The 12,861-nt window shown below is 33.3% G+C and overlaps 1 long non-coding RNA gene across 1 annotated transcript in view; it reads left to right on the forward strand.

Annotated features, from left to right (window-relative positions):
* The window catches only part of LOC141419750 (uncharacterized), a 190,047-nt gene that overhangs the window by 112,054 nt on the left and 65,132 nt on the right, over positions 1-12,861 (forward strand). The window contains exon 2 of the long non-coding RNA XR_012444410.1: positions 5,660-5,701. This is a non-coding gene — a long non-coding RNA (uncharacterized lncRNA). The remainder of the gene's footprint in view (positions 1-5,659; positions 5,702-12,861) is intronic.

The raw sequence follows: 12,861 nt of genomic DNA on the forward strand, positions 1-12,861 counted from the left end.
TTACTGTGAATAGTGCTGCAATAAACATGGGTGTGCAGGTTCCTCTGGAGTAACCTGTGTCACATTCCTTTGGTTATATCCCCAGGAGTGGGATTGCTGAATCATATGGCAGGTCTATGTTTAGATTTTTAAGATGTCTCCAATTTTTTTTTCCAGAGGTGGTTGCACCAGCTTGCATTCCCACCAGCAGTGTATGAGGGTTCCTTTTTCCCCACATCCTTGCCAACACATGTTGTTGGTGGTGTTTTTGATGATGGCTATTCTAACAGGAGTGAGGTGGAATCTTAATGTGCTTTTGATTTGCATTTCCTTTATGGCTAGAGATGGTGAACATTTTTTCATGTGCTTTTTTGCGATTTGATTTTCATCTTTTGAGAAAGTTCTATTAAGTTCAGTTGCCCATTTCTTAATTGGTTCATTGATTTTAGGAGAATTTAGTTTCTTAAGTTCCCTGTACTGTCTGGTTATCAGCCCCTTGTCTGATGTATAGCTGGCAATATTTTCTCTCACTCTGTGGGTGGTCTCTTCAGTTTAGAGAACATTTCATTTGTTGTGCAGAAGCTTTTTAATTTTATGAAATCCCATTTGTCCATCCTTTCTCTTAGTTGCTGGGCTGCTAGGGTTCTAGTGAGGAAGTCCTTGCCTATACCTATTAGTTCCAGAGTGTTTCCTGCTCCTTCCTGTACTAGCTTCAGAGTTTTGGGTCTGATATTAAGGTCCTTAATCCATTTTGAGTTGATACTAGTACAGGGTGGTAGACATGGATCTAATTTCAGTTTCTTGCAGATGGGTAACCACTTATCCCAGCAACATTTGTTGAAGAGAGGATGTCTTTTCTCCATCGTATATTTTTGGCACTTTTGTCAAAAATGAGGTGGGTATAGTTGTGTGGATTCATCTCCTGGTCCTCTATTTTGTTCCACTGGTCTTCATGTCTGTTTTTGTGCCAGTACCATGCTGTTTTTATTGCTATTGCTTTGTAATATAGTTTGAAGTGAGGTATTGTGATACCTCCAACATTGCTCTTTTTGCTGAGTATTGCCTTGGGTATTTGAGGTCTCTTGTTTTTACAAATGAACTTTAAGGTAGATTTTTCAATCTTTTTGATGAAAGTCATTGGGATTTTGATGGGAATTGCATTAAACATGTAGATTGCTTTCGGTAGTATAGCCATTTTTACTATGTTGATTCTACCAATCCATGAGCACAGGAGATCTTTCTATCTTCTGTAGTCTACCTCAATCTCTTACTTCAGGAGTTTGTAATTCTCCTTGTAGAGGTCATTCACATCATTTGTTAAATTCACTCCTAAGTATTTGGGTTTTTTTGAGACTATTGTGAATGAAATTGTTTCCATATATTCCTTCTCAGTTTGTTCATTGTTGGTGTATAGAAAAACTAATGATTTCTGTAAGTTGATTTTGTATCCTGCCACCTTACTGTAGCTGTTTATGGTGTCTAAGAGTTTTTGGGTAGAGCTTTTTGGGTCTTTAAGGTATAGGATCATATCATCTGCAAATAAGGATATTTTGACAGTTTCTTTACCTATTTGTATTCCTTTTATTCCTTCTTCTTGCCTAATTGCTCTGGTTAGGAATTCCAGTACTATGTTGAATAGGAGTGGGGATAGTGGGCACCCTTGTCTCGTTCCTGATTTTAGGGGGAATGGTTTCAGTTTTTCACTGGTAAGTATGATGTTGGCTGTAAGTTAGTCATATATAAGTTTTATAATGTTGAGGTACTTTCCTTTTATTCTTAGTTTTCTTAGAAATTTATCATGAAATGGTGTTGGATCTCATCAAAGGCTTTTTGTGCATCTCCTGAGATTATCACGTGTTTTTTGTCTTTGCTTCTATTAATGTGCTGTATTACATTTATAGATTTGTTAATGTTGAACCATCCCTGCATCCCTGGGATGAAGCTGACTTGATCATGGTAAATGATCTTTCTGATATGTTGTTGAATTTGGGTGGCCATTATTTTATTAAGGATTTTTGCATTGATGTTCATCATGGAAATTGGACTGTAGTTCTCCTTTTTGTTGGTGTCTTTAACTGGTTTTGGATTGAGAGTAATATGGGCTTCATAAAATGAGTTAGGCAGTGTTCCTTTCCTTTGTATTTTGTGGAACACTTTGAGGAGAGTTGGTATTAGTTCTTCTTTAAACGTCTGATAGAATTCCTCCATCAAAAGACACTGGTTGGCAAACTGGATTCAAAAGAAAGATCCAACAATCTGCTGCCTACAGGAGACCCACCTCATCAACAGAAATAACCACTGGCTGAGAGTGAAAGGCTGGAAGAAGATTTACCAAACCAATGGTACCTGAAAACAGGCATGGGTAGAATCCTTATCTCAGACAAAGTAGACTTCAAACCTATGTTGATCAAATGAGATAAAGAAGGACACTCCATGCTAATAAAAGGGGAAATACACCAAAAGGAAATAACAATTATCAACCTATATGCACCCAATGTCAATGCACCCAATTTCATCAAACATACTCTGAAGGACCTAAAAACATATATAAACTCCAATGCAGTGATAGTGGGAGACCTTAATACTCCCCTATCATCAATAGATAGGTCACCCAAACAAAAAATCAATAAAGAAATCCCAGAACTATATCACACCATAAATCAAATGAACCTAGCTGATATCTACAGAATATTTCATCCAACTTCTTCACAATATACATTCTTCTCAGCAGTCCATGGAACCTTCTCAAAAATTGATCATATCTTAGAGCACAAAGCAAGCCTCAGCAAATATAAGAAAATAGAAATAATCCCATGCATTCTATCTGACCACAATGCATTAAAACCAGAAATCAACAACAAAACAACAGTAAAAAATATGCAAACAATTGGAAGCTGAACAACACATTGCTCAAAGACAAATGAGTGATTGATGAAATAATAGAGGAAATTAAAAGTTTCCTGGAATTTAATGAAAATGAAAACACGACCTACCAGAACCTGTGGGACACAGAGAAGGCAGTTCTAAGGGGAATGTTTATAGCCATGAGTGCATATATTAAAAGGGCAGAAAGATCTCAAATCAGTGATCTAGAAAAACAAGAACAGCAAATCCCAAAACAAGCAGAAAGAGAGAAATAAAAAAAAATAGGGGCTGAAATAAATGAAATAGAAACAACAACAACAAAAACCATACAAAGAATCAATAAATAAAAAGCTGGTTCTTTGAAAAAATAAATAAGATTGACAGACCCCTGGCAAATCTGACTAAAATGAGAAGAGAAAAAACCCAAATCAGTAAAATCAGAAATGCAAAAGGGGAGATAACAAAAAACACCATGGAAATCCAGGAAATCATCAGAGACTACTTTGAGAGCCTATACTCTAATAAATTTGAAAATCTTGAAGAAATGGACAGATTTCTAGAAATTTACAACCAATCAAAACTGAACCAAGAAGGTATTAACCACCTGAATAGATCAATAACACAAAAAGAAATTGAAGCAGCAATCAAGAGCCTCCAAATAAAGAAAAGTCCAGGACCTGAGGGATTATCTGCTGAATTTTATCATACTGTTTGTTTTAAATATAAGCTTTTAACAATGTTTTTCATGTTTCTGATCTTGAAATCTTTTCCCATTACTGGTTCAAAAATGCTTATGAAAAAAAAACCACAAGTATGACCCTCTTCATTTTAGAGAGAAACAGTTATAACTTAGATAAACTGATTTTTTTAAATGCATGCTTTTTGAGTATCATGTGTTTATGGCATAGAAACAAGAAATTCTACCACTGTTTCTCACTATGTGGAAATAACTAGTGGTTCCTACTCTATGGCCTCTAACCTCTGTTTTCACTTCCCACTCTCCATGATTCCTAGAAGTTCTCATTTCTGATGAACAGATTATTAAAACTGGGAGAATGGTAATGATGTAGATTCTCCATCTAAATATGGGTTTTTGAAATTCACTAATATTTCTATTTTGAACTGACAATGTTAGAAACAGAGGATATTTTCTGCTAAATAATAGGGCTTGCAGTTAGTCTATGATGCTCCTGGTGAATCAGGATACATATTAATCTAAGGAAAATGTGAAAATAACCTATTTCCACTAAATTGTAAACCAAAAGAGAACAATTTAATAAAGCACTAAAGTCTAACATATGATTAGAATGATCTTGATGCAAGTTTTTGATATATATATATATATATATATATATATATATATATATATACCCTCATTTTATTTGCTGAATTTGTGTGTCATGCACGAAACACTTAGTTTTGGCATTTCTAGTCTATTTCTTTTAATGACTGTATCAGACTTATTCAGAATACTTCCCTACATAGGATTTTAAGGAAGGATTCAGTAATACTTTATGTAACATAAGCACTATTATTTCACTAATGTGCAATGCCAAAAACTTAAAATTATTGCTAGCATTATCATTTGACAGATTTTATGAACTGAGTTTTACAGATTTTTAGTGAATTTGCTTGTTCAAGACCACTCAGCATGTATACAGCATATATAACACATAAGGTCATATCCTGCAAATAAAAAACATGCTCTTTCTTTCATAATTCACACTCAAGGTAAAACTTTGAAAATTTTCAAACAATAATTCAAAGCATTTGCAAATGTTATTCTTTGTCAGGACTATGGAGTGCTGACATACATGTTACTTATACTATTCCTGCTTCCAAGTTGCTTACAATACCACGAGAAAAACAAAGTATTAAACAGATAATAATGTATGAAATGTATGAAAACTACTATAGTAATACAGAAGAAAGAGACCCTAAAATAGTGGTATAATATAATTACTGATAATTAATGTAAGTTTTGGAGTCAGACTGTCCTGAGTTTGAAAGCTGCCACTTACTATGTGATTTTGGCCAGGTACTTTAAACTATAACTCTCTATCCCTCAGTTTTCATATTTAGTAAATTAAGACTGTGTTGAAGAATAAGTGCTTAGAAAAGGGACCGACATATGGTATATTTTCAATAAAATTAGTTTTAAAAGTTGAAATGTGGGGATACATGAAACATTCAATTATTTAATGTGTGTCCCTACATAGTTCAGGAAATAGACTGTGTGAGGAGGACATGGGTAGCCCACATTGTGGTAAGATCTTATGCTAAACATAGAGAGAATAAAAATTCACATCATTAACAAGTTATAAGAAAGAGAGTAATATAATCTGATATTCATTGTCAAGATAGTCCTAGTTACTGTTTTGACAGTTCTAGGAAAAAGCATCAGTCATTCAAGAAGAAATGATGGTGACTTGGAAATAAAATCTACATAGTGTAGATATATTAAGAATAAGGTAGATATTGGAAATGACTCACAGGACTTGATTGTTCATGCCTGGGACCATTTCTTGAGAGGAAGATGTCTGGAAGAAAAATATTTTTATAAGGGTCAATCAAACATTCCACATTAGATATGTTAATCTCAGGGGCTATCTCAATAACATAGTTTGACACATTAACTTACAGATAAATGAGAGATGAGAGAGGGCTGGAGAGAGAAAGAAAGAGAGAGTAATAGCTTTTAAAAAAGAGAAATGTGGGGATTTGGTATATACTAAACAGTTAGAACTGTGCAAATGAATGATATTCCAAAAAGACAGACTTATAAAGAATGAAACTTCTATCTGCTCTGTTTCAGGCTGGGCCCAATAGGAGAAGAGGACCAGGAACTAAAGAAAAGGTAAGTTCAAGAAGAATCAACTTAGACTGTAACACATATGTGCATGGAAGTTATGCTAGGAATCTCCCTTTATAGCTATACTTATCTCAACTAGCAAAAACCCTTGGTCCTTATTATTATTGTATAAACTCTCTCTTCAACAAAATTAGAGATAAGGGCAAAACAGTTTCTGCCTTGAAGGGAGGGGGGTGGAGGGGGAAGAAATCACACAAACATTGCATGCACATATGAATAAAAGATATATTTTTAAAAATAAAGTTCTAAACCTCAAAAAAATGAAATTTAAGAAAGGCAAGTCCTGAGAACTAAATCTCTGACATTCAGAAATAGGGTAGAGAAAGACAACCCAGCAAAGAAAAAGCAAACAGAAATTAGACGAGAGTAAAGAAAGAAGATCCTAAGTTTTCATTTATAGATGAAATCTAAAACTTCAAAAGGACATTAACATAAAAGGGGTATATATTAGGAGTATAACTAGCAGGGTGTGAAAAGGCAAAGATTGGTCAAGGGGAACGAACAGGATCAAAGTTTATTGTATTATTGTATGATAAAGGCCATAATGAAACCCATTAAAATTATAAGAATGATTTTAAAAGTGGGGAGGGAGGATAAGAAAGAGTTAGAGGGGGCAAATATGATCAAGGTATGTACTATGCATGTATAGAATTACAATTAAACCCCTCATGTTGTACAATTAATATGTATTAATTTAAAGAAAATTGTCCTTTAGAGCTGAAGCTTGGTGTAGAGTGCTTGCCTATCAGGTGCAAGACCCTGGCTTCCATTCTCATCACCATGAAAAAGAAAGAAAAAGAACTAGCAAAAAATGAGCATTTAGACAAGAATTAACTGAATAATTATGACAAATGCTGCTAAGAGAACAAGAAGATGATACTGGACTACCATTAAATAGACATGTCAACATGGAGGATTTTGGTGACATTAATAAAATAACAGAAAAATTAGTCATCTTAGCAGTAAAAAAAGGAAAATGTTGTTTGTTTTACAATGAGGTTACTTCAGAGTAGAGATAGCCTGAATTTTTATTAGAATCAAAAATAATTTCTCATAAATTTGTCTCACTATATCTAGTTAGATACTAGAGGAGCAAAGCACAGGAAAGGGGTTATAAGATAGTTCTGGAGAAATAATAATTGCAAAGAGAAACAGAGCTATCCAAAATGCTACTACCAACACTAGGAAAAAATTTGGTGTTAATAAATAATACTTGATCAGATATTAAAACTACTGAAAACTAAGCACAATGTAAATGTGTTGATGTCAGCAGAGGAATATTTTCACTGCCCTAAAATTCCCTGTGCTCCACCTATTACATATTTCCTCACTCCCCCCAGCTGCTGGAAATCACTTATCATTTTTACTATCTCCATAATTTTGCTGTTTGCAAAATATCATATAATTAGAATCACACAATATGCAGCCTCTTCAAATTAGCATACTTCACATGGCAATATGCATTTTTCAATGTCTTTCCATGCTTTAATGGCTCATTCTTTTTTATTCCTTGAATAATATTCCACTGAATGGATTTACCATGGATTGTTTATCCATTCACCTATTGAAAGGCATATTGGTTGCTTCCAAGTTTTGGAAATGATGAATAAACATTTGTGTAAAAATGTTAGAGTGAACATAAATTTTCACCACATTTGATGTAAAAACAAAGGACCGTGAATGCTAGATATTACATTAAAAGTCAGTTGCTTATGATAAATTATCTAGCTGTCTTCAAAATTGGATGTGTTTTTTTGCAGTTTTGCCAGAAATGAATCATAGTTCCTGCAATTTCATATCCTTGTTAGCATTTGGTGGTGACTACATTTTGGTGTTTGCAATTTTAAGAGGTATATAGTACTATCTCATTTATGTTTAGTTTGAAATTTCCTAAGGAAATGCATTTTGAACATTTTTTTTTTTGGCAACAGTGGAGTTTGATCTTGGAGCCTACATCTTGACCCACTCTGCCAGCACTTTTTGTGATTTTTTTTGAGATAGGGTGTGGTGAATTATTTACCTGGGCTGGCTTTGAGCTGAGATCCTCCTGAATTCTGCTTACTGAGTAGCTAGGATTACAGGTATGAACCACCGGCACCCAGCTTGAACATATTTTATGTGCTTAATTTCATTTATATTTGTTCTTTGATAAGGTTTTCTTTGAGTAGCTAGGATTACAGGTATGAACCACTGGCACCCAGCTTGAACATATTTTATGTGCTTAATTTCATTTATATTTGTTCTTTGATAAGGTTTTCTTTGATTGGATATTTTGCTCATTTTTAATATTAAGATGTGTGTTTTCTTATTGTTGTGTTTTAAGAGTTCTTTATATACTTTGGTTCTTCATGAATTGATTATGCTTTTGATATTATATATAGTCATTAAAAAGCCAAGTTCACTGAGTACTTCCCTTATGTTATCATCTGGGAGTTTTATAGTTTTTCATTTAGATTTATGATGCATTTTGAGTTCATTCTAGTAAAACATGAAAGGTCTCTGCATAGATATTTTGCATATACAGATCTTCTTTTGTTTTCTTTTTTAAAATTTTTTATTCATTTACTCGCATGTGCATTCATTGTTTGGGTTGTTTCTCCCCTTGGCCCTCATCCCCTCCTTCTCCCCCTACCCCCCTTGCTTCTGGGCAAAACCTGTTCTGCCCTTTTCTCTAATTTTGTTGAAGAGAAGACATACCCAATAATAAGAAAGACAAAGCATTTTTGCTAGTTGAGATAAGGATAGCTATACAGAGAGATTCCTAGAATTGCTTACATGTACAAATGTGTTACAACCCAAGTTGATTCATCTCTAACTAACCGTTTCACTAGTTAGTGTCTGATCTTCCCATATTGACCTCTGTTGCTTTAAGGTTTCTGTATTACTTCCTCTGCAGTGGGGACATCAAACACTTTCAAGTTTTGGGTTTCCTACCTATCTCCATACCTCCCGTATGTGCTCTCCCCTTAGCATGTGACCCAAGTCTAACAACATTGTTGTATTTGTCCTAGATCTAAAGTCTGCATGTGAGGGAGAACATACGATTTTTGGTCTTCTGAGCCTGGTTAACTTTGCTCAGAATGATATTCTCCAGTTCCCTCCATTTTCTTGTGAATAATAAGATTTCATTCTTCTTCATGGCTGAGTAAAACTCCATTGTGTCTAAGTACCACATTTTCTTAATCCATTAGTCTGTAGTGGAGCATCTTGGTTGTTTCCACAACTTGGCTATTGTGAATAGCACTGCAATAAACATGGGTGTGCAGGTGCCTCTGGAGTAACCTGTGTCACATTCTTTTGGGTATATCCCCAAGAGTGGGATTGCTGGATCATATGGCAGATCTATGTTTAGATTTTTAAGAAGCCTCCATATTTTTTCCAGCGTGGTTGCACTAGCTTGCATTCTCACCAGCAGTGTACGAGGGTTCTTTTTCCTCACATCCTCACCAATACCTGTTGTCAGTGGTGTTCGTTTTGTTTTCTTTTGTTTGTTGTTTTGATTATTTCAGTACCATTTGTTTGGAAATAACATTCTTTATCCATTGAATTTCATTTTTCCTCTATCAAGGATCTATTAACTGTTTTGGGTATGTGGATCTGTTTTTGGAATTTATTTCATGTTCCATGGATCTTTTCATACTCATCGGCCAATAACACCATACCTTGATGATTGTAGCTATATATTAAGTGCTGAATCAGATAGTGTCAATTTTACAACTTTGTTGCTCAAAATTGTGTTGGTTATTCTGTGTCTCTTGCCTTTCTTTAAAAGTTTTGAATCAGTTTCTTGATAGTCACAAAATAACTTGGTGGACTCTTTATTGGAATTTCATTAAATCTATTCAAGATTGGAAAAACTGAAATCTTGAAAATATTGTATTTACTGTGAACATGAACATTACTCTATTGAATTTGCTCTTTGACTTTTTATTCAGCTTTTACATTTTCTGGATGTAGATTTTAGGCATATTTTGTAATATTATGCCAAATAGTTCATTTTTTGTCTTCATGTAAATGGCATTATGCTTTTAACTTCATTTACTAAATTTCCATTGTTGATTCATAAGAAAGAAAGGCTTTTTTATATTAATGATGCATTTTACAAACATGCTGTAATCTCTTTTTAGACCCAGGACTTATTTGTTGAATTTTTATTATTTCCTTCCTTACTTTCTTCCTTCCTTCCTTCCTTCCTTCTTTCCTTCCTTCCTTCCTCCCTCTTTTCTTCTTTCTTCTCTCTCTCTGTCTCTCTATCTCTCTCTCTCCTCTCTCTCTTTCTTTTTCATGCCAAAAAACCGAGGGCCTCGCACATGCTAAGCAAGCACTGTGCCACTGAGCAACATCCTCAGTCCATCCTTATGATTTTCTGTATAGGCAGTCATGCTAGTTGCAAAAACAATAATGTTTGTACTCTTTTCTTTTGAATTACATAGCTTTATGTTTTATTTCTAATATTATTGTATTTATCAAGACTGAGTGGAACACCAAATAAGATTGGTGAGAAGGTATTTCCTTATCTTGTTCTTGAATATAGTGTAAAAAAGGGGCTTAGTATAAAGAGCATGTGCTTATTTTTTGTGAATTTTATCTCTAGAATTCCCACCATGTTCTCAAAGTGAAGACTAGAAAAAAATCTTCTCTCATACTTCTTTTCTGGCAGTGGAAATGAAAAAGTAACCCTTTTGAAAAATTTCAGAAGTGAGGACAAGTTACCTATGGAGGAACAAAGATAAGAATTATGTCTGATCTTAGAAACTACATATGTCAAGAACAGAATGGAGTGAAATTTTTAGTACTGAGAGAAAAGAAACATCATACAATTTGTTATTCTGTGAAATTATACTTCAAAAATGAACAAGAAATACTTTTTAAAAATAATTTAAGGGATTTGTTGCCAGTAGACCTATTTCATAAGAAATGTTAAAGTAATTTCTTCAAGAAGAAAGGAAATCATGTAATATCTCAAATCAACATAAAGAATGGAAGTGCATTTGAGAAGACTTATTTGTAAAATGGTTTAATTATCTTTCTCTTAATTGATCATGCATATAACAGTTTGTTCAACATAAAAATAGAGACAATGTGTTTGAGGATTATAGCTTATGTACAATTGAAGTATTTACAGCAATAATAGAAGGCATAGAATTGAGCAATAAGGAATACTTTGATTTTATAAGGTGCATGGCAATTCTGGGAAACATTATAGTATTATTTATGTAACAACATGGATAAGTTGTAAATATGTGTAAAAGAAGTTTAATATGCTAAGAAAAGAGATAAAATGAAATCATATAAAGTACTCAATTAAGATCACAAATGGCAGAACATAGTAAGACTAAAATATGAATTAAAAGACATGTATAGTGACAGAAGCCTGAAATTCCAGCATTTGGGAGGTTAAGGCAGGAAGATTTCAGGTTCTACAACAGTCTGTGCAAAACCACATCTCAAAGATGAAAACAAAATTTAAAAACCCCAAAATGGAATGAAGACTTAAGGGAACAAATACAAAATAGAACAAATAGAATAGATATTAATCCAATTGTATAAAGAGTCATACTAAATGTCAATAGTCTATAAATACTAATGGAAAAAACAGAGATTGTCAGAATGGATCAAATATAAAATCCAAATATATGTTTTGTACAGAAAACTCACTTTAAATATAAGTACACAATATATATTAGAAGTAAATAACAGAGAAGGTATACAATATTAACACTAATCAAAAAGAAGCTGAATAAGTATGCTAATTTCACACAGAGCAGACTTTAGAGCAAGGGAAATCATGAAAAAAAGAATGGCAACACGTAATAAAAGAAAGTCTCTAAGAAGACATAACGATACTTAATTTGAAGTTGCCTAACAGAATTGCATCAAAATACATGAGATCAAAGGTATTTATCTCCCTATTTTTAATATTTTCCCATTTTCATTTACCATGAAAACTTTCTACTTCACTTATTTTCCTAAAGCACAGCTCTAATCAAACTGTTACCTCTTAAACCTTTAATGACATTTCACTAACCTTGAGATGTAAAAACAGCACTTCAACCTGAATTTTAGGCCAAAATACTCAGTATAGCACTCTCATTTCACTTTTGTCATTTATTTACTACTTGTTTATTGCATGCAAAATAAGCCCTGTGATTTTCCTGCCTCCAAAGTTTTTGTTCCTATTGTTTCCTACTGGTTGTGTTACTCCTGTCTGTTCCAGACAACTAAAATCCTAAACTTTCTTTGGACACTATTCAAAATTCAGTGTTTTAAATGTCATGCCATTTTCCTAAATCTTTTTTATTTACTTGTGATAATTCTGCTCTCTGAAACGTTACACTTTTAATTTGTATTTGTAATGTATAATATTCTGCCTTATGTCACAGTATTTGTAAACTTGTCTGATATTTTTCTGGGTTAAAAATTCTTTGAAGACATGGTTCAATGGCGCAGAATCTCACACAGAGATGGCAATAAAATATGTTGGTCACGAGTCATTTTTTTAAAAAAATAAAAATGACAGAAAAAGAGGCTGATATTCCCTTTCATGGAAATTTTCCAACATTCATGTTCTTTTTTATTTTGTTTTAGAAGTTAATTACTTATTTAATGGTGCCATGTGTCAACTTCAGTAGTTTAAAAGCTGCTTTAGGGCTTGGGCAGTTTTCATTATCTCTTTTGTATCCATTCTAGTGTCTTGAATACATAAGTGGTTCAATGAATATTCGTTGAATTAGGTTGAAATATTGAAAATAGTAGTCTTTCATACTTCTTCCAAAATCCACACAGTTGTCATGTAAATGAAGGATCAATAAATTAGTGGACAATTGTGAAAATATCATGAACATTGCCCATAAAACTCAGCTTCTGGAGACTATTATTTTGCACTCACCCATATCATTTGGCATCCATACTCCAGTTTCATTTATACTGAAAGTATCTATTATGAGGTTGTGATTTGATGTACAACTATGATTCTGAATAATTATCTATTTATTTATCATTTAAATCTTTTTTACTGAAATTATCTATTATAAGGTTATAGTTTGATGTACAACTATGATTCTGAATAACTATCTATTTATTATCATTTAAACCTTTATTTCTAAAAGACTTTCTCATTTCTTTGCAATAAACTTCATCAGGAT

Source organism: Castor canadensis, chromosome X (genome assembly GCF_047511655.1).
Source record: "Castor canadensis chromosome X, mCasCan1.hap1v2, whole genome shotgun sequence".
In the NCBI taxonomy this organism is placed as follows: domain Eukaryota; kingdom Metazoa; phylum Chordata; class Mammalia; order Rodentia; family Castoridae; genus Castor; species Castor canadensis.